Raw genomic sequence first — 23,324 nt, 5'->3', positions numbered from 1 at the left:
TTGAGAAATATCATGCAGTTAATTACTAGGAAATTCTATATCCAACATAAAACTTTTAACTTCCCAACCACTCTTAAATTCATCTCTCTTGATACACATGCTGATTTCTTTCACATTTCATAGGAGAGGATGATTTAAAGGGGCTCTGTGCTTTAATGTTAAACGGCAATTTGTTTCCCAAAACTGGACAGACTCTCATTCCTCCTTTCTGTCTCCAAGAATAACAGGGTGAGATAGTCAGTCTGTCATATTGGTCTCGATGCCATTCAGCCTGGAGAATGAAATCAGACTGCTCATCAATAGAAACAAACAGGTGTAGCATGCTCAATCCCATCCACATACAAAATGGCCGCCTTGGTAGGGTAGCAACAACAACTTGTATATATAAAGCGCTTTTAACGTAGTAAAACATCCCAAGGTGATACTAAGAGCTTTATCAAACAAAATTTGGCACTGAGCCACATTAGGAGATATTAGGACAGGGTCATAGAGGTCGGTTTTCAGGAGTGTCTTAAAGGAGGAGAGAGAGGTAGAGAGGTTTAGTGAATGAAATCCAGAGCTTAGGGCCTAGGCAGCTGAAGGCATGGCCAACAATGGTGGAGTGATTGAAATCAGGGATGCGCAAGAGGCCAGAATTGTAGGGCTGGAGGAGGTTACAGACATAGGGAGGGGCGAAGCCATGGAGTGATTTTAAAATTGATGTGTTGCCAGACAGGGAGCTAATGTAGGTCAGCGAGTGCAGGGGTGATGGGTGAATGGACATTGGTGCAAGTTAGAAAACGGGCAGCCGTGTTTTGGATGAGCTCAAGTTTATGGAGCTTGTAAAATGTGAGGCCAGCCAGGAGTTGAGTCTGAAGGTAACAAAGGCATGGATGAGGGTTTCAGCAGCAGATGAGCTCAGGCAGGGGTGTAGACGGGTGATGAGGTGGAAGTAGATGGTCTTGGTGATGGAGCGGATATGTGGTCAGAAGCTCATCCCAGGGTCAAATAGGACACCAAGGTTGCCCCCGGTCTGGTTCAGCCTCAGACAGCTCAACATTGGAAGAAGAAGGTCACTGAAGCCCCCTCCAGATGGGCCTCACTGCTTAGTACCTTCTCCGTGGAACCGATTAAATAAAGAGAGCAAGCCGTCTAATTTTATAGACGGGCAGAGTTCCCAAATGTGCAAGAAGCAATTGACAGAACAGATGTGGCCTCAAAAGCCACATGACAGCCCCCCTCGACTTCATTAAATGGGAAAGAATTTCATGCAGTAAACAACCAGTGATACTAATCGCCTCATCCTGCACATTAATCCCCACTATCCAGGAAGTTATCCTGACACTTTTATCATGTGACAATCCACCATACCAGGCTTGATGACTCAGAGGTTGGTTGATTGGTGATCAGGGATATCCCCTGAAGTCTTGGCTTTGGACTCCAGTAAGACATTCACAGACAGGGGGGAAACGAGTGTAATGAGACACCTGGGACGACAAGAATTTTAATAGAGCAGACCATTGGCATTTTGAACTTTTGTTTCAGCACACCACCCCTGTGCTCACAGACCTACATTGTCTCCCAGTTGAGCAACGGCTCGATTTGAAAATTCTCATCCTTGTTTTCAAATCCCTCCAAGACATCGTCCCTCCCTATCTCGGTAACCTTCTCCAGCCTTACAACCCTCCGAGATCTCTGCGCTTCTCCAATTCTGGCCTGTTGTGCACCCCTTGATTTCCTTGGTGCCACTGGTGGCCGTGCCCTCAGCTGTCTAGGCCTTCTGCTCTGGAATTCCCTCTCACAGGGCGCAATTTTCCTGAGCCCGTTTTCTGGCGTGTTGCCAGAGTTGCGTCGCTTAATTAGGTAAATAAATGTGCCAGAAAAAATCTCCAAAGTTTCCCCGATGTTTGGGCTGTAATCTGCAGCCACGCAGCGTGGCCAGTCGCCTCGGGGGGGGGGGGGTGGAGTCTGCGGTCTGCGGAGGAAAAAGGAGCCGGGCCTTGTGCGCATGCGCGGGGGAAAAAACTAACGTTCTTGACGTCGCTGAAATGGCCATGCATGCGCAGCAGAGAAAGGCGAATGGCAGGCAGCGTTGGCTTGTGGATGGCAGCCATGAGAGGCGGCAACAGGGAATGGACAGTCAGCATCAAGCCACAGGACTCATTTTAGGTCCTTCAAGACTGCTCGGCAGTAAGTAAGTAACATCACCACCTAGTTTGGAGACTGGGCTTAAAGGACTCAAGTCAGAGGTAGGTAAAATGAATAGGGAGTGTAATTATGACTGAAATTCTTGTCATGCCTGCTTTCTATCACAGGAAAGTATTACAGGAAATAAGTCTGACAGTTTAGTGGAAGAGAGAGGGAGAATATGAGATAGAATAGAACAAATTTGAGAGAGGAATGGCATCACGATTACAATACCAAGCAACTGATGTATCTCTCAAGAGACTGAACTCATAACTACCACCCAATACCATCAAAGATCAGTGATGCAAACCTAACGCAGCAACTGAAGTATTTCCTTGTAATCTAAAGAGTTTCACTGCAAATGGAAGCAACAGTGATGTCCTACTATGCAAGAACAATTCTACTGTCTGTAAACTCTCCATTTTACTAGGGGGTTGTACTTCAAGCTTGCTCTCTCCCCCGCCGAGCCTTTCCGGTCGCGAGTGAGCGCCGGTTCAGGGTCCGCTCGCTTCCCGCCCCTAGCCCAGGCCGAACGGCCTCCGATGTACTTACCTGCGCTGATTTCTTTAACTCTCCCCAAGGGTTTTCTCAAGTGGCCACATATGTTGGCCTAAGTAGAAATGGAATAACTATTAGCTGGCCAAAGTTGCCTAAATGGCCAGAATTGGCGTAGGTGGCTGGTAACACCCTCTTTTGAGGAAAAAAAAACGTACCTAAAAAAAACGTAACTAAATGAGTTACGCTGGTGCATGTTAATTGGGGAAACTGGGGATTTTTAAGTTAGGCCAGAAAAAATAGCCTTCTCCAAAAAAAAAAACAGCACAAATACTGGGTAAAATAGAGCCCTAAATCTCTCCGCCTCCCTCTTTTCCTTTAAGACACGTCTTGAACCCTACCTCTTTGACCAAGCTTTTTGGTCACCTATCCTAATATATGTGACTTGGTGTTAAATTTTGTTTGATAACGCTGCTCTGAAGCGCCTTGGGACATTTTACTATGTTAAAGGCGCTATATAAATGCAAGCTGTTCTTGCTGTTGTTGTTTGAGATACCTTGAAAAATCTGGTGGAGGAACCCTGAATGCAGTCCAGCAAGTGTCTCTACAATCAGTGGTTTGCTGTATTCTGCATATTATCACCATGCAGAAAGGATTAGTTCTTCCTGAAGCTGAAGAGAATAATGATGAAGATAAGGGAAGAATGTGCACAGGAAGGAAAGGAGGTGATGCAAGAGAAACGAGCCAGTAATCTGTAGCTGAGTGCTTTTGCTGGATAGACAACCATCCCAGATTGTCTATGGGTCAAACAATTTTTACTTTGCAGAATAAATTTCACCAAAGGTTTCTAACAATTTCCTACACTCTAATTGCAGTTATTTCTTATCGGTGTCTACCCTTTGTGCCAGTTACCTTATGCGTTCTATCTTCTAATCTACTACTTCTACAAGATGTTCCCCGAGTGGTGTACAGTCTAGAGATGGGTGGCTGAGTAGATTCCCCTTGAGCTTTTAAGGACCGAGGTGACTCTCGTCTCAATGAAACTGCTGTCCCTGAGGGAGCCATTTCTGGTTGCCATTCTCTTGAATTGTCAAGGAGGCCTGGGCCCAGGACTGAAGCTCCCTCAGCTGCAGGCCTTGGAGGGATAAGTAGGTGTTCTGGCCCTATCAAGTGAGACAGCAACATTTATTACCACTCCTTGCAGTCCATTGATGAAGGGTAGAGGCTCAGAGGTGCTACTGATCAGTGTCATATCAGACTGAATAGTCCCAATCAAGTCTTAGAAGACATGTTAAAGTGTTGAGTTCAGGCTGGCCCTCAAAGCATCTATTACAGCAGTGGTAGGAAGACACTTTGAAAGCCACTAATGTCCTTCGAAGCTCCTTTTGCACCTTGCTGCTGCAGATTCTCACTCATGCCAATGAGTTCTGCACGTCATGAGAAACTTCCTGCAATGTGTTACTGATGCGTGCTGTGGACTCCTCCCACTTCTTCATCATTTCATTGGAAGCCATCTTCACTGCCTTGTACGTAAGATTAATGCTCCTGAATCAATCTTTTGATTTCTGAAGGCCCTGAGATCTGAAAACCTGGGCTCTTCAGCCAAGAAAGAAAGACTTGTACTTGTACTGTGCCTTTCACGGCCTCAGGGCATCCCAAAGCGCTTTACTGCCAATTACAGTGTTTTTTGAAGTTCAGTCACTGTTGTAGTGTAAGAAACACGGCAGCCAATTTGCGCACAGCAAAGTTCCACAAACAACAATGCGATAATAACCAGATAATCTATTTTAGTGATGTTGGTTGAGGAATAAATATTGACCAAAACACTGGGGAGAACTCCTCTGCTCTTCTTTGAAATAGTGCCATGGGAACTTTTACATCCATCCAAGAGAGCAGTTGTTGGTACCTCTGACAGAGCAGCACTCCCTCAGCATTGCAGTGAAGTGTCGGCCTGGATTATTTGCTCAAGTCTCTGGCGTGGGCCTTGAACCCACAACCTTCTGACTCAGAGACGAGGGTGCTACCCGTTAAGCCACAGCCAAGAAATTTATTTCTGCACCTTCCATGGAGGAACGGCACCCCCGCCCATACTCACAGGTTCTCATGCTCACTAGTGCTCAGCGCTTCACCTTGTGAAATTTTTCTGGTTTACTAATTGCTTCCCTCCCGGGCTGCTGCTGGGGCAGGTAAGAAGCCGCGACGAAGTTAGTGAGAACTGGGACAAAAGTTGTTGAGCCCAGTTGTACATTTGAATAGTTGTCCTCTTCCACCAAGTTACCCCCATGGATTTTAAAAGCACAGAAGCTTGTTTAGGTGCCTTATGTGACTCCTTGCAGAAATAGTAGCTGAGTGCATGGCCACTGCTACACTTTGACAATTTACATAAATGTGAAATAAATTGTCTGCCCTCCTCCTTGCCCTGCCTACCTTTACGAGCCTGATCTTGGCAACTTCCCCATTATTTCCTATCTAATACAGACTCTCTTGTTTGTCTTCCTACCAGCTGCAAAGCCTCTTCCTCTTCCAGTGGTTCCTGATTGGTGTTCCAATGTTTTCTGATTGGTGTTCCAATGTTTCCCCATTATTTTCCATCTCATACAGACTCTCCAGTTTGTCTTCCTACCAGCTGCAAAGCCTGTTCCTCTTCCAGTGGTCCCCAATCCCCAGGGCCTGATATTCTGCATCCCAGAGTACTTAAGGAAGTAGCCCTAGAAATAGTAGATGCATTGGTGGTCATTTTCCAACAGTCCATGGACTCTGGATCAGTTCCTATGGATTGGAGGGTAGCTAATGTAACTCCACTTTTTAAAAAAGGAGGGAGAGAGAAAACAGGGAGTTATAGACCGGGTTAGCCTGACATCGGTAGTGGGAAAAATGCTGGAATCAATTATGAAATATGTAATAGCAGCACATTTGGAAAGCAGTGACTGAATCGGTCATGGATTTATGAAAGGGAAATCATGCTTGACAAATCTTCTAGAATTTTTTGAGGATGTAACTAGTAGAGTGAATAAGGGAGAACCAGTGGATGTGGTATATTTGGACTTTCAAAGGGCTTTTGACAAGGTCCCACACAAGAGATTAGTGTGCAAAATTAAAGCACATGGTATTGGGGGTAATGTATTGATGTGGATAGAGAACTGGTTGGCAGACAGGAAGCAAAGAGTGGGAATAAACGGGTCCTTTTTAGAATGGCAGGTAGTGACTAGTGGGGTACAGCAAGGTTCAGTGCTGGGACCCCAGCTATTTACAATATATATTAATGATTTAGATGAAGGAATTGAATGTAATATCTCCAAGTTTGCAGGTGACACTAAGCTGGGTGGCAGTGTGAGCTGTGAGGAGGCTGCAGGGGGACTTGGGCAGGTTAGGTGGATGGGCAAATGCATGGCAGATGCAGTATAATGTGGAGAAATGTGAGGTTATCCACTTTGGTGGCAAAAACAGGAAGGCAGATTATTATCTGAATGGTGACAGATTAGTAAAAGGGAGGTGCAACGAGACCTGGGAGTCATGGTACATCAGTCATTGAAAGTTGGCATGCAGGTACAGCAGGCAGTAAAGAAAGCAAATGGCACATGAGTATTTGAGTATAGGAGCAAGGAGGTCTTGCTGCAGTTGTACAGGGCCTTGGTGAGACTACACCTTGAGTATTGTGTGCAGTTTTGGTCTCCTAATCTGAGGATGGACATTCTTGCTATTGAGGGAGTGCAGCGAAGGTTCACCAGACTGATTCCCGGGATGGCAGGACTGACATATGAAAAAAGACTGGATCGACTAGGCTTATATTCACTGGAATTTAGAAGAATGAGAGGGGATCTCATAGAAGCATATAAAATTCTGACGGGATTGGACAGGTTAGATGCAGGAAGAATGTTCCCGATGTTGGGGAAGTCCAGAACTAGGGGTCACAGTCTAAGGATAAGGGGTAAGCCATTTAGGACCGAGATGAGGAGAAATTTTTTTCACCCAGAGAATTGTGAACCTATGGAATTCTCTACCACAGAAAGTTGTTGAGGCCAGTTTGTTAGATATATTCAAAAGGGAGTTAGATGTGACCCTTATTGCTAAAGGGATCGGGGGTATAGAGAGAAGGCAGGAGTGGGGTACTGAAGTTGCATGATCAGCCACGATCATATTGAATGATGGTGCAGGCTCAAAGGGCTGAATGGCCTGCTCCTGCACCTATTTTCTATGTTTTCTATGATTGGTGTTCCAATGTTTCCTGATTGGTGCTCCAATGTTTCCCGATTGGTGCTCCTTTTCCAGTTGCACTACTTGTTACTGGTTATGCACTACCTTTTCTTTATTCGATCAGATGATGCAGACTTAAAGGAATGTGATTAGCAAGGGTATTTCTTTTCACTCACATGTCTGCATTGTTACCAGACTTGCAGATGCAGGATCCCTTCAAACATCTGTCCTTCAAGACTAACAAAACCCATTGTGGCAGGTAATATGAGTTCTCATTGTGATTTGGAGATAGGATGGTGTTTCCAAAGTTTCCCTGTGAATAGCTCAGTTTTAATGTTGCCGAGGTAATGACACCAAGAGGCCAGGAGAGGTAAAGTGGTGAGTCCTGCCTCCATCGTTCCTACAAGATGTTGCCTTCACTAACTTGACCCACCTTTGTAGGCACCGTATGTGGCAGTTCTTGGGGCGGTGGAGGCTACTCTCACTGCCATCGTCCTCCATGAAGTCTGTGCCAGCCACTTATGGGGCATTCTGTCCTCAAGTCTTTAAAAATATAATGGCCCGGATTTTGCGGTAAGTGGCAAAGAAACGGTGCTCGCCATTCACTACTCTGACAGCGGCCCACAGACTTTTCTCAGGCTTTTGAGTGGCAACTTATTGTCATCAGGTGTCTGATCCAGCACGGCGCCCTCTACAAGGGATCTGTGGTGTCTGAGAGCAGCAAAAGTAACAGCGTGGCTCCTCAACCAATTAGATTGAAGAATTCTCAGGGGTGATTTTAACCCTACTCGCTCAGCAGAAACTGACGGGTGAGCAATTAAAATTGCCCTGGCCCTTACCTGTCCGAAAGCTGCCATGATCGCAACATCTGCAATTTAAATCTATCTTCTGAGCAGGCAGCAAGGACACACGCCCAGAGCCAACAGGGTCATTCTTTACAAATGCATGTTGCGGCCCGATGACATCATTGAGACCCGACTGTAATTTTAACTCAAGCCTGAGCGAGGAATCCACCTGGAGTTAAAATCGGAGTCTTGAGTCTAAACTAGGAAGTATAAATTAGAATATCTAATTCATTGTAAAATCATGTATAGAAATGAAATAAAGAGAGGGAAAGAAAGATGGGATTAAGAGAGAGAGAGATAAAAGAGTCAGAAAGAAAAACTAAAATCATTTTTTAAAATCTCCAATAATAACTAAATTCTGAAGGAATGAGACTCCACACTTCTAAAATTAAATTTTCAGGGCCAGAGAGGTTGTTTGGCAGTAATTAAAACTTATCACACTGTTAAAAATTCACTTACTCCTGATTGCACGAGCCCTAACCTTTTTTGGTGTGTTTAGTTGGTAACTCATGGCTAAGTACCACAATTCTATGCCCTTACATGGATTTCAATGCCAAGTCTATTGGTGAGGTACCAGTATAGCGCAGCTTGTAGAGGAACATAGTAACTGAGACAGCAACTTCCAGATTTCTGTGTTTGACTGTGTGTGTGCAGACTCCGGTGCGCTTATAACCTCACTGTTAATCTTACCACAAAATCCAAGCCATTCTCTTCTGGATCTTATTTCTGCTAAAAGAACAACCACATCAGTAAATGTGGGAGCTCTTCCTACTCTTGTGCCTCCACTGTTCTATTGCTCAATGCCAAAAAAAAGTCTGTGCCCCTTTAATCAGCTGCAGCAAGTGTGGTAAACCAATAAGCAGTGGTTTTATCACTGCCATTCCACACCACCCAAGAAACTTGAGTGGGTTAGCAGCAGACTCACGTGGGCAGGCAGAAGTCCTGCGCCACTACTAAGCCACCAAAAGAAGATGGATCCATCCCTTTAGAGTCTAGGCTGTTCAAACCTGTATGCAGAGGTTACTTATTAATGAACATGTAACTAAAACATAGAAGCAGAGTAATTTAGGGAGTCCAAGTACAGATACCACTAGTGAACAGGTACAGAAATAATCAAGAAGATCAATGGATTGTTGGCCTTTAGCTCAAGGGGGCAGGAATGCAAAGGGGTGGAAGTTATGTTACAGTTATATAATCATCTGGTTAGACCCCCATTTAGAGTACTGTGTTTAGTTCTAGGCACTGCACCTCAGTAAGGATATATTGGCCTTGTTGGAGTGCAGCGCAGACTCACCAGAATGATACCTGGGCTAAAAGAGTTAAATTATGAGGATAGGTTGCATCGAATAGGCTTGTACTTCCTTGAGTACAGAAGATTAAGGGGTGATCTAATTGAGGTGTTTCAGATGATTAAAGGATTTGATAGGGTAGATAGAGAGAAACTATTTCCTCTGTTGGGGGAGTCCAGAACAAGGGGGCATAACCTTCAAATTAGAGCTATGCCGTTCAGGGGTGATGCCAGGAAGCACTTCTTCACACAAAGGACAATGGAAATCTGGAACTCTCTCCCCCAAAAATCTGTTGAGGCTGGGGTCAATTGAAAATTTCAAAACTGGGATTGATAGATTTTTGTTAGGCGAGGGTATTAAGGGTTATGGAAGCAAGGCGGTTAGATGGAATTAAGAGACAGGTCAGCCATGATCTAATTAAAATATAACTGGTTTTAATAAAGTTGTGTGATAAGCTACACTACAATCTACAAGCTGGTGTCATCCCATTTGCACTCTTCTTCCCTATTCAAGGGGCTGAATGGCCTACTCCTGTTCCTATGTTCATTTATACTTCCAGGAAAATATAACTAATTAAAAACTATTTAAATTCACATTGACACACATCACTAGTCATTTTTTAATTATTTGAACTACAGTAATATGTTTCACAGCCTGTGAAATATATGCAACCAAACATCACAAGATCAGTTAATTATAACATCATCTTTCAGATGCAGTTTTAAAAGTATTTGATTCTGCTTCATAAAGTTGAAGCATACTAAATTGATTTACATTTTTCAAATACACTACTTCTTTTGTAAGTCTGACAAAAGGGATTTTCTTATGTCTATTTTACTACAGTACTATTAATCATCAAATGTAACCTTTGATGACAATTTACATCACTGCATCCTTGGGCTACAAACTGGAATATAACTGGCTTTAATAAAGTTGTGTGATAAGCCATACTACAATCTACAAGCTGGTATCATCCCATTTGCACTCTTCTTCCCCATTTCCATTAAGGCCCAAACAGTCCCTGCAACAATACAACTCTGTGCTTAGCCACACAAAGTGGAAAAAGATGGTCAATGTCCATTTTTTCTTTGCTTTTGTGTAATATAAACTTAAGACCCTGCTCTGGCTATTATTTCAAATCAGAATGATGAAGAACCGGGATCTCCTTTCTATGACCTGCATACAGTAATTGGATTGAGAATCAATTAACAAACATCCAGGCTAGAAATCCAATTTTCATTTACATTTTCCATCCATTTCCCCCTTTTTAGGCCCCTGCAGCTCCCTCCTGCTACCCTGATTCCACCATAGTGGATGGGATAATACTGATGGACTTCTTTCTCTGCGGGAACTGAGAGCACTGCTCTAAGATTGGCCAGTAGTCCTTCTGATCGTCCCTCCATGTTCAGAAGCCCTGGAAGTCTTGTCTCAAAACGACAAGGATGTTCCAATCCCCTTCCATTCACGAGTTGACCTTGCTCCCATGACATGAGCAGGGGAGTTCTCCCCGGTGTCCTGGCCAATATTTATCTCTCAACCAACACCTAAAAACAGATTATCTGGTCATTATCACATTGCTGTTTGAAGGACCTTGCTTTGTTCAAATTGGCTGCCGCAAATTACAACAGCGACCATACTTCAAAAGTACTTAATTGGCTGTAAATGCTTTGGGATGTGCTGAGTTCGTGAAAGGTGCTGTGTAAAAGCAAGTTCTTTCTTACTTTCTTTGTTCAGTTTACTGTGGAAAACTACACGCTGTAAAGTGAGAAGTAACTTTCCTTTGGTGCCAGCCATTCAAGTTTGTCAGCTATAACTTAAGTATATTTTACCAGTTCGCAAGCAAGCTGTCAATCAGAGCACCTGTGTGAAGCATTCGTGGGCAGAAGGTGAGGAAGAATGACTGTGCCCGGTCTCTGGTCTGTTGTGCCCACATGATCAGTCAACTGACCACACAGGGCCACTGGTAGCAGTTCGGGAGAAGTCCATGGCTTGAAATGGTCCACACTCCCAATTGAAAGAGGTCATATGGTGACAAGTGACCTTGTGCAAAGGTCAAGAGGGGAGGGCTAAGCAGTGGGAAGAAAAAGGTGGGAATTTAGCAACTCTGATTTTTTTTTTTTCAAAAAGAACAGCTGTTGCTCTCATTTTGGGATTTGGCAACTGACAGTTTAAACCCTGTGCATATATAATGGTGTTCCATTGAGATCCATGTGTTCCAGTTCGAAGCATAATTTTTAACAGGTTGCCAAAACTGGATGCAGTGATTCTTGTACAGGCACAGTTGATGTCATAAGTATGAAATGATTGAAATATTAATAACATTCACAAAATAGAAAAGTGTGCCTACACCATATAAAAGTCCTGCTTTGGAAACTTCAGTTTTACCCTGCATAGAGTCCGAAATGAGGATTATGGGAATTACAAGCTATCAATGACAGAAACAAGTTATTACATTAAGAGTAAAGCTTCCTCCATGCTGCCACTCCCAAGATTTATTGTTCTCTGCTCTGTGTTGGGTAAAAGTTTTTTTTTAAATAGTGAATATTTGTCTTAATCAAATATGTCAGTATTGAGAAGGGGCACTCAAGTCAACATCAAGCCCTCTCTCATCACCTGCAGCACAAATACAGAATAAAGCACCATCTACCCTGCCCTAATAATGTGCCTTAACTCCAACTATATAGGAAGAGCACCCCATATTGTACATCAGTGTGACTATTTTCCTCTTGCAGGTCAGCTGCCCTAGTGGCCTCTCCAAGATTACCAAATTAGTGCCAGTATTGTCCGTGCCCACTGGGAACTGGATAGGGACTGCCCAAACTCATTATGCCTATCATAACTACAACAACTTGCATTTATATAGTACCTTTAACATAGTGAAACGTCCCAATGTGCTTCACAGGAGCACTATCGAACAAGATTTGACATCGAGCCACATAAGGAGATATTGGAACAGGTGACCAAAAACTTGGCCAAAGAGGTAGGTTTTAAGGAGCGTCATAAAGAAGCTGCAGGAAAAATGCAGGGAGCAGCGCCAGCCCTTATACATGGCCTTTTTCGACCTTACACAGGCCTTTGACATTATCAACTGCGAGGATCTATGGAGCATCTTCCTCAGTTTCGGATGTCCCCAAACGTTTGTCAACATCCTTTGCCTGCTCCACGAAGACATGCAGGCCGTGATCCATACCAACGGATCCATTACAGACCCAATCCATGTCAGGACCGGGGTCAAACAGGGCTGCATCATCGCTCCAACCCTCTTCTCAATCTTCCTCGCTACCATGCTCCACCTCGCAGTCAACAAGCTGGAGTGGAACTAAACTACAGAACAAGTGGGAAGCTGATTAACCTACGCCGCTTCCAGGCCAGGTCCAAGATCACCCCAACCTCTGTCGTTGAGCTACAATACGCAGACGACGCCTGCATCTGCGCACATTCTGAGGCTGAACTCCAGGATATAGTCGATGTACTTACTGAGGCATATGAAAGCATAGGCCTTACGCTAAACATCTGTAAGACAAAAGTCCTCCACCAGCCTGCCCATGCCGCACAGCACTGCCCCCCCCCCCAGTCATCAAGTTCCATGGCGCGGCCCTCGACAACGTGGACTATTTTCTACACCTCGGGAGCCTCTCATCAACAAAAGCAGACATTGATGTGGAGATTCAACACCACCTCCAGTGCGCCAATGCAGCCTTCGGCCGCCTGAGGAAAAGAGTGTTCGAAGACCAGGCCCTCAAATCTACCACCAAGCTCATGGTCTACAGGGCTGTAGTGATACCCACCCTCCTGTATGGCTCAGAGGCATGGACCATGTACAGTAGACACCTCAAGTCGCTGGAGATATATCACCAATGATGTCTCCACAAGATCCTGCAAATCCCCTGGGAGGACAGGAGCACCAACATCAGTGTCCTCATCCAGGCTAACATCCCCAGCATTGAAGCACTGACCACACTCGATCAGCTTCGCTGGGCCGGCCACACAGTTCACATGCCAGACACGAGACTCCCAAAGCAAGTGCTCTATGCGGAGCACCTTCACGGCAAATGAGCCAAAGGTGGGCAGCGGAAACATTACAAGGACACCCTCAAAGCCTCCCTGATAAAGTGCGACATCACCACTGACACCTGGGAGTCACTGGCCGGAGACCGCTCTAGGTGGAGAAAGTGCATCCAGGAGGGCGTTGAGCACTTTGAGTCTCAACGCCGAGAGCGTGAAAAGGTCAAGCGCAGGTAGTGGAAGGAGCATGCGGCAAACCAGTCCCACCCACCCCTTCCCTCGGCGACTGTCCGATCCACCTGTGACAGAGTCTATGGCTCTCGTATTGGACTGTTCAGCCACCAAAGAACTCACTTCACGAATGGAAGCAAGTCTTCCTTGATTTCGAGGGACTGCCTATGATGATGATGATGATGAAAGGAGGAGAGAGGGAGGCGGAGAGGTTTAGGGAGGGAATTCCAGAGTTTAGGACCTCGGCAGCTGAAGGCACGGTCGCCAATCATCAGCATCAAACGCTGTCCCTCGGAATCGAGGAAGACTTGCTTACACTCTAAAAATGAGTCCTTAGGTGACTGAACAGTCCAATGCGAGAACCACAGTACCTGTCACAAGTGGGACAGATAGTCGTTGAGGGAAAGGGTGGGTGGGACAGGTTTGCCGCATGCTCTTTCCGCTGCCTGCGCTTGATTTCTGCATGCTCTCGGCGATGGTGGAGCGATGAACATCGGGAGTGCACAAGAGGCCAGAATTGCAGGAACGCAGAGATCTCGGCAGGTTGTAGGCCTAGAGGACGTTACAGAGATAGGGAGGGGGTGAGGCCATGGAGGGATTTGAAAAGAAGGATGAACATTTTTTTTAATTGAGGTGCTGTTGGACCGGGAGCTAATGTAGGGCACTCTTGCTTCCAGCGCCAGCACGGGGGGGCGAGGGGAGGAGATACTAGAAGGGCGTGGACACTGTGCTAACGTACTGCAATAGCCACTAGTTTAGAATTAATTACATAAAATTTTAAAGAAGGCATTGAAAATTGATTAGATCATGGTAAGACTGATATCAGCCCTGGATTAGCTAATAGCACTGTTAATATTCTCTGTTTAATTACTAAGACATGGTGCATTGCAAACCCTTGTTGCACTGTGCTTTCTGTGTTCCTTTCTTTAAATGTATTCTGCCCAATGTTGGTGTAATTTATAGTCATTAATACTCACCAACTGTTGCGAAGTAAACAAGTTCAAAGCAAATACTGATCTACAGAAATTGTTTATTATTCACAATTATAATGAATAAATCTGTTTGTATTTTTAAAAGCGATCTAGGACCATATTTTCCTGTTGTTTGCTAATTTTAATGAAAGGATAATCATGCACAAAGAGTGTTTCAATGCCAGTGGAAAGTGCTAATGGGCTTCATCCGTATCTAATGTTACTTTAGGATTGTCGCTTTGGGTTTACGGAAAACTGGAAAAAAAGTTGCCAAAAAATGCTTATTGCTTGTTAAAGGCCAATCAAGAGCAATATAATGTCGAATTATGCTGGAAAATTGAGTTTTGAACGCGAGGTCAGCTGGTTTCAGTGACCTGAGTTGATGAAAAGATTTCTAAGTATCAAAAATGCAGATATAATGGAAAGATAACAAGGTTTAAGTAAAGAAAGACTTGTATTTATCTAACGCCTTTCGCGACCTCAGGAGCTGTCTGAAAGCGTTTATGCCAATGAAGTACTTTTGAAGTGTTGTAGGAACCAGTGAATATACTTCAAAAGTACTTCATTGGCTGTAACGCACTTAAGTACTAAAATGAGACGCTACTGACATATTGAAACCATGCTTTATATATTAAGAACAGCTTTGCTGGTATTTATGTATAGTATTCTAGATACGAGAGATCTAATATGCATTTTCTGCATATTTTCATTACTGATCAATTGGAATGATGTGTATATCAGGGTTTTTACCACTCTGGTAATTGCTTATCTTTGCCTCATAACATTTGGCATAATAAATTCTCTGCCCCCTATATATACACATGCCTGGGTATCAGACAGCTTCTAATTTTCTTAGTTTTCTCACCATAGATTTTTGACAATAAAGTCAAGTACATGCAAATGCTAATTCCTGAAATAAGCACATCTCCATGTAAACTTAAACCTCTCGGCCTCTCTCTTCACCTTTAAAACACTCCTTAAAATCGACCTCTTTGACCAGGCTTTTGGTCAACTGTCCTAATATTACTCTGTACCCTTGTTTCCAACTTAATCCTCCTCCTTGCCTACTGTCTCAGGCCTGAACCAATTTGTTCGCCACCTTAAGGCTCCTAACGTAGTTTCCGATCTCGTTTCATCTGCACCACAAAGACAACCTATTTCTACCTTGGCAACATTGCCTGCTGCTGTCCCTGTCTCAGCCCATCTGCCACTCAACCTCTCATTCATACTTTTGTCACCTCTGGACTCCATTACTCCAACCTTTACTGGCTTGCCTCCCATCCTCCACATCCATTAACTTCCGCTGCCTATGTCCTATCCGCTTTAAGTCCCTCTTTCCCTTCATCCTGCTGACTGATATTGGCTCCCTAATTCCTCAACTTTACAATTCTCGTCTTTGTATTTAAATCCCTCCATGTCTTCGCCCCTCCCGATCTCTGTAACTTCCTCGAGGCCTACAACTTCTCTACCCTAGTCTCTGTTCCTCTAACTCTGACATCTTGTGTATCCCCACATCCTTCACCTCATCATTGGCGGCCGTGCCTTCAGCCACTTAGGTCCCATTCTCTGTGGTTCCCTCCCGAAACCTCTCTGCCTCTCCCCCTTTAAGGCCCTCTTTAAAATCCAAATACAAAGTACTGTGGATGGAAATCTGAAATAACCACCTCTTTGACCAAGTTTTTCATTAACTTTTGTAATAGCCCTTCTTTGGCTCGTCGTCCATTTTCCTAACATTTCTAAGAAGCACATTGGGACATTTTTCTATGTTAAAGATTCTATATAAATGCAAGCTGTTGTTGTTGTCTCATGTAGGCATTAGTCTTTTTAAAGCCATATTTTCACCTCATCCATTTCTAGGAGCCTTTCCGTTAAGAGTATAATACCAGGATAATTTTAATTTCAGTATATCATTTAAAACTCACTTGTACGTAATGTACATTTAAATAACAGATTAATGGCCTTGTTTTCACCTTTTCAAATACCAATCTGATAATTGTTTGTCTAAATAGGTCCATTTAACACCTCATTATTCATGAACCACTAGGCTCTTAAATGGAACTGTGTAACATAAGGACTGTGGGTTGCATTTAGACCTGATTATTCATCCAGCCCACGGTGTACATTTTACATTCTAAACAGACAACACATAACTAGTGCTCCTCAAAAACAATTAAAACATTAACCCTTCAGATTATGAGACTCTCAAACATATGTTTTTTTACATTGCATTAATAATCTGTCCGAAGATGTGAAGTAATCCTTAACTCGCTATGCTCCATGCACTATTTGGTGTAAAATCAACTGTTTTTTTGGTCATTTCTGAATCATGTATGTGAACCAGCCTTTTGTACAATATTTTCCTAATTTCAAGGTTGAAAATGTACTGCATTTATTCAAATTCACATATATGATTCAATAATGGCAATAACATTTAGTATGCAAATAAGTAATGGTAAGAAAAACAAACTGGGTAGATATATAGTCAACAGTTAAAAACTCCAAAGGAAAATTACAATAAAGTAGTTCACGTAAAATCAACTCCATGTGAATGCAAACTAAATGCACAAATCCATAAACCTTTCTGCCTCTCTCCTCCTTTAAGATGCTTCTTAAAACCTACCTCTTTGTCCAAGCTATTGGTCACCTGTCCTAATATCTCATTACGTGGCTTGGTGTCAAATTTAGTCTAGTAACGCTCCTGTGAAATGACTTGTAATGTTTTATTATGTTAAAGATGCTATATAAAAGGAACCAGTTCAGTCTTAATTCAGACACGACTAGCAGAACCAAGCCTGTTATACACAATCTGGTTATGACATACATTCTGATAAGTTGTACAAGACATCACCAGTCCATTGTCCATTATACAATCCTAAATGGTCCTTTTTATTAAAAAAAAAGATGTTTCCCCACCACACCACATTCTGGCCTAAAGGGTGCACGTGCAGCCTACTCCAAGGCTACACTGATATTGTTTGGTGACTGGCAACTAGGAGCTATGTGAGAGAGTGGTATGGCCGAGCTCAGCTTCCGATTTCCTGTAAGGGAACTATTTATGTGCCCGAATGCCACAGAAGTTGAGAACTCGGCATGTGAGTTTATCGGAGGCAAGAACCAGCAACCTACCAGTCTGAGATGGAGCTATAAAACACTGTGCCATTTTCCTAAACGGTCCTTTTATTGGAAATATATATCAATTGTTTTGTAAGTAAATGACTGTTTCCTAGATCACACTTCAAAGAATCATACAGCACAGAAGGAGTCCATTCAACCCATCATTCCTCTGCCCAATCTTTGAAAGTGTTATCCAATTGGTCCCACTTCCATTGCTCTTTCCCCATAGTCTTGCAAATGTTTCCTTTTCAGGTATTTATCCAATTTCTTTTTGAAAAAAGACATGCATTTCTTTAGTGCCTTTCACGACCTCAGGACATCCCAAAGCGCTTTACAGTCAATTAAGTATTTCTGAAGTACAGTTTCTGTTGTAACGTAAGAAACGCGGTCGCCAAGTTGTGCACAGCAAGCTCTCACAAACAGCAATGTGATAAATGACCAGATAATCTGTTTTAGAGATGCTGATTGAGGGATAAATATTGGCCAGGACACCGGGGATAACTCCTCTGTTCTTCTTCAAAATAGTGCCATGGGATCATTTTCATTCAACTGAGAGGGTGTCTCATCCGAAAGACAGCACCTCTGACAATGCAGCACTCCCTCAGCACTGCATTGAGTGTCAGCCTAGATTCTTTAGCTCGAGTCTCTGGAGTGGGGCTTGAACCCACAACAACCTTCTGACTCAGAGGCGGGTGTGCTACCCACTGAGCTACGGCTGACACTGATTATTATATTAAAGTTACTATTAAGTCTGCTTCCAATACCCTTTCAGGCAGTACATTCCAGATTATACCAACTCACTGCATTAAAAAAAACACATCTGTAGTAGTATTCATAAATGTATACTCTTGATAAAAGTATAAATCTGGAAAATGAGTTAAAGGCTTAATATGCTACAATAACATACCAATTCTGAAATGTTCCATCCATGTATACTATACATATTTGTGCTTTAGAATGTAGAAATACTGTATAGAGAATAATGGATAGCAGAGAGCAATCACAAGACTGTAATCAAATTCGGAAGTTCACATGGACTCATAAACTATAAGAGCAAAACTCAAACAGTTTATACCTGTCATCTGAACTTCTGGATTGAATTGTAGCCCTGAAAATCACTCTTGTCTATTTGCTATTATTTACAATGTCTTGCTATATTTATCTCTTTTTTTTCTGTCTTGCTATTAGCAGCAATGGCCCTGTGCTCCACAATTGTAGGACGAGTTCTGTAATTATTTTTTTTTCTCTCCATATGCTGCAGTTCTCATCAACTCCTTGTTGATAAAAAAAAAAGGTGACGGAAAAGGATTGGCCAAAGCGGAGGTACTTATTGCCCCACACTACCATTTGTGAAGCACCATATTTTAGTCCCTTGCAGGTTTCTGTGTGTAATGGACAGTAGAAGGTAGTGTAGTACAATACAGAAAATATTGCAAGATTACAGAGAAATAATGTGCAGTTGATTGGAAGGATTTACACCTATGCTATCATAATGCTATAAATATAACTCCTCAATAGTTTTCAGAATCATGTTGTAAATAAATTGAAATAATCATTATCTGAGAAATTTATTCTTTAACCTTAAGGATTTTAGTAAAGAGACAATTGACCAAAACTTGTTTATGGATAGCATTGGAGTACAGAATCAGAAAAATTGACAATTATTTGGTAATATTACCCTATAAATAGTAAGACTTAATAACGTAAGTATTGTTTAAGAATGTATACATAAAAAGATGTTTTTAAAGAGCAATTGAAACCTTTTTTTTTAAATCATAATTAAAAAATAGCAAAGTTCAAGCTGGTTTACTGACTGTGTACAACTGAATCCTGTATGAGCAAAGAGTTGGGATGGACAAAAAATCATGTCTATGCACACTTGTATGTAAAGAGGGTTGTTTGTATTTGTATTGACTGACTGGGGCTCATATCTGAACACAAAAGGTTAAGAGGAGATCTGATAGAGGTGTTCAAAATTATGAGGGGCTTTGATAAGGTGAACAGGGCAGTATTATTTCCACTGGTTGGTGAGTCTAACTATAGGGGTAACGAAATTTGAAATCATTGAGTAAAAGAATGAAGAGGGGAGATTTTTTTTTAAATTCACAGGGTTCTTAAGACTTGTCACAGCAGAAACAGTGGCGGGTCCATTATAGCTTTTAAAAGGGAAGTGGCTAAGTGTCTAGAAAAATAATAAACTAAAAGAATAAAAAGGGGCAGGGAGATGGGATTAAGCAGACAGCTCCTTCAGAGTGGCTGGACTAAAATGACCACCTTTTGTGCAGTGATTCTAACTAGGAGTGATTTGGAATTTCCTGGAGATTTGCCGTTACCATAATACGTGGATCGTTGCGTGTTTGACTGCATGCTCCATAGTTGATTCTACTTTTCTCCACAAGTCTGTATAACTTGAAACAATTCAATTTGGTTTTTTTCCACCCAGCAACCCAGTCCCTCAATGAATCGACATTAAGGCTCGTAGTTTCCGAAGACGTTCCGAAAGTGTAGTAGGGGCAAACTTTATTGGGGACCAGAAATTGAACAAATCAATAGAAGTGTCGAGAGCAATAAAATCCTTTTGTAAGAGAATTGAAATCTGGGGGCAACTTTCTCACCAAAGAATGAAGAAACAAATGAGGATTTTTCTTTTGTATACCTAGTACTTTGAAAAGCCCAACTAAGCGTCGACGGCTTTCACATGAAAAGGTGTAGATACTTAGATGGAACAAGTTTATGGCCATCTACCGTTCACCAGGAACGCAAGGGGCAAGTAAGCATGACTTGCCTCCACGCAGTTAAGAAGTAAGTTCCGTGACTACTTTCTTTGGTGAAACTCCCTTCCCTGCACATCTGAGGAAAAATGAATCCTTGCGTGAGTGCAGTTTAAGGACAATGATGTGATACCCGTGCAGAGGTGCACTTGTGTGGCGCAGGATAGTGGAGTGAATGTTAAGTAGGTCAGTGGTCATTCATTGGAACCATTCTAATTTCACTCCGTGGCAGATAACCCTTTCAGCGCTGCAGTGGCGGTTTTGACGCAAAATGAAATATAACTCCCATTATTCAGTGTTTATTCCGAGATTGCGGCGAACAAAGACGCAGATATGTGCATTATCTGATCTGACTTTGCACAAAATCGTTTTTCACAGTAATTAGACTAACAGAGAAGGAGTATGTATAATGCTGTGAAACCTGAATATTCAATAGCCAATGGGTTACATTGTGATGCGATTGAAAACCTATCATGCCATGAAAAAGAACGTTTTTTTCTTTAAATATATCGAACTGTACGATGTTAAAAAGTGGTCCGATGCATGTTGATCCCACACAATTGGAGTTCAAAGCATTTTAATGGTTAAGGTGCATACAATCAATAAAATTATCCACTGAAAGGGTTAAACCGCCCCGACCCATTAAGAGTGCTGTCGTACATTTCTCAATCAAAATAAAAAATGTTGACAAGATTATAAGCTTTGAGAGTTAGTTCTACCAAGAATGCTAAATGCTCTCTCGTTCCAATTCTGCTTTAGTAGAATTTAACATTTATAATATTCAACATTAGAAATGCATAATTTGGCAAATCACGCGTGCGATTAAAAAGATTTGAAATTTGAGGGTAATTCGTCCCCTCCCCCTCAAAAAAAGGTTATAAAATAAAATAAAACTAATTTCAAAAGTTTCAATCTCTGGGTGTATTTGGAAAAGCGTGCGCCGAATAAACCTTTATGCTTGGGTCTGTATTGAATGCGTATTTATTTTTGTAAATGCTTTTTAAAAAATGACAAGATTAAAATTAGTTTCAATTTTATTTTTAACGCAGGTGGAATGGAATTAAATGCTGCTTTTTGGTAACGTTTAAATGTGCAGTGGGCATTTCTTGCTATGCGGCAGTATTATGGGACCTTGGAGATGAAACCCCTTTGCCCAAAGCTTCACCTTGTCGGGAAAGAGATCCGGGTTGTGACAGGATACCAGTGACTGAGCGTTCTCCGCGCTTGCCCGGGTTAGTAAAGAATGGACAGGATTGCTGACTTTGATAACCTTCCATTATGTTACTCGTGTTAAACGGCCTTTTCTTAACTGCCTTAATGCCTGCATTCAAGGCATTAAGACTTGATCTGTCAGTCACCTTTATTTAACACGGGGTGAGGGGAGAAAGAGAAAGAAAGTGCGTTTGTTTATAAAGTTAAAACCACCCGAACTCTTGCTGAGCAGTCACGTCGATTTGGTTTATGCTCCCCACTTTTATTTCACAAATTACTTCATTCCTTTTTTTCCACTCCCCTCCCCCCCCCCCCCCAATACTTCATGTAATTTTAATATTAGTTATTATTCGAAAGGTTCCCGCACAATTGACTGGCGGACACACTCCCTAAATCACTGATATTGGGCGAAATGAAACCGACCTGAAAGTGACATGGGTAAATCGGTGGGGGAAAAGGCTACACGACAGCTTTCGACAGTCATTTCAAACCTGGTCCTCATATTATGTACAACTCGGCTGGCAACTGTTTTGTTCTTGCATGGGTCCCACATCTGCTCGATCAAAAGTGTAAGAGGACCCCGTTCCCTGCGCGTATAACCTGCAACAGTACAGGGTAAGTCCTCCTACACCAATACCAAAAATGTTTCCTGCTCTTGGGTTACATCCTCCTATCGGGTTACAGTGTCACAGACAATCCAGATGTTGACTTAAAACTGCGATTCGTAACAAAAGCACCACAGGATTGTAAAGGCCAAGAACGCGGTAATGGGGAGGTTAACACACAGAAAACACCATTAAAATAAACCTCTGCTATTTATCTGCTCAGGTATGTGTCGTGTCTAAATGCAGAATCCTAGCTGCCATTTAATTTATTTTAAAACAATTAGAAATATATCATTTATATCGAATTTTTGGAGTTCGCCAATTTCTTCCACGAATCCCAGAACTGTGAAGCTTTCAAGAATGGACGTTAGATTTGTTTTAATATAAAACGTTTGAAATCCATGATTCCCAAGCCTGGTTAGACTTGATTTACTACTAAATCAAACCTAGACAAAACTGTAAAATAAGTTTGCTTAAAAACGCCAGGAGTTGTTTGTAACGAGAGGGGCTGGTGAAATATGTTAGTTTCATCGCACCGATTAAACGCAAAGGCGTTTCTGGTGATTTAAAAAAAAATCGAAATTATATTTCTGATTCATTTTTACAAGTGCAGTTAGCTTAAAAAGCATGCCATTTAGGCAGGCTGAATTGTAAGTTATACAACATTAAACAGTTTCCCCTTTTGTTATTAATAGTTCAGAATAACGAGAGGGGGATATTAAACCTTCTACCCTCCCTCACAGGTAAAAGTAAAAATATGTAACTCCATTCGTAGGGTAACTCTCTGATTTTTTTTAAAGCAAAGTAAGATTATAGACTGACCAAGTCCCATTCTGAGTTTGAACGCAAGACATATATTCACATCTTCAAGTCCTCTTTCAATATAGTTTATATATCTGACAGATGAAGAATATTTTCACTGGGGAGGAGTACTTCGATAACCGAACTATGTGGCGTAGTCAGATCGTTTCGCTACAAAAAAAGAGTGTGTGTGTGTGGGGGGAGGGTAGGAAATCTAATTCCATTTTAACCCAGAAAATATTTCGATGAAACATGAAGTATCTATGTGCATGTGTTCTTCCGATTTGTAATTTTTTTTAAAGACTCCTCAAATTTGTAAATGCCCATGCTTAAGTATTGCTTACATATAGCAAACTTCACGGTGGAAGATTAAAATAAAAATGTTGTGTGGAATAAGCGAACTGATCGCGGAACACATCAGGGAAATGTGAATTGGTGCTGGAAACTGAAGTGGTGCCCAGTTTGGAATATTTGTATAAAATGGCATTTGTATAGCTAAGGGCACTGTTCAATATTTGAATGCCGAATACTTCTTCACTACAATACACGTGTCTCTAAATTAGATTGATAGTGCAAGGGCCGAATTCGAGAACATTTCTCTAACTATACTGACCCCGCGTTGCCA

The 23,324-nt window shown here is 42.2% G+C and overlaps 1 protein-coding gene across 1 annotated transcript in view; it reads right to left on the bottom strand.

The window, feature by feature from the left end:
- LOC139272512 (prostaglandin reductase-3-like) overlaps positions 1 to 23,324 on the bottom strand; it is a 61,289-nt gene that overhangs the window by 36,270 nt on the left and 1,695 nt on the right. The gene's annotated exons all lie outside the window — the stretch shown is intronic.

The sequence above is a fragment of the Pristiophorus japonicus genome, chromosome 1 (assembly GCF_044704955.1).
Source record: "Pristiophorus japonicus isolate sPriJap1 chromosome 1, sPriJap1.hap1, whole genome shotgun sequence".
NCBI lineage: Eukaryota > Metazoa > Chordata > Chondrichthyes > Pristiophoridae > Pristiophorus > Pristiophorus japonicus.
Note: the sequence above shows the minus strand (reverse complement) of the source record. Positions and strands in the feature narration are given on the sequence as shown.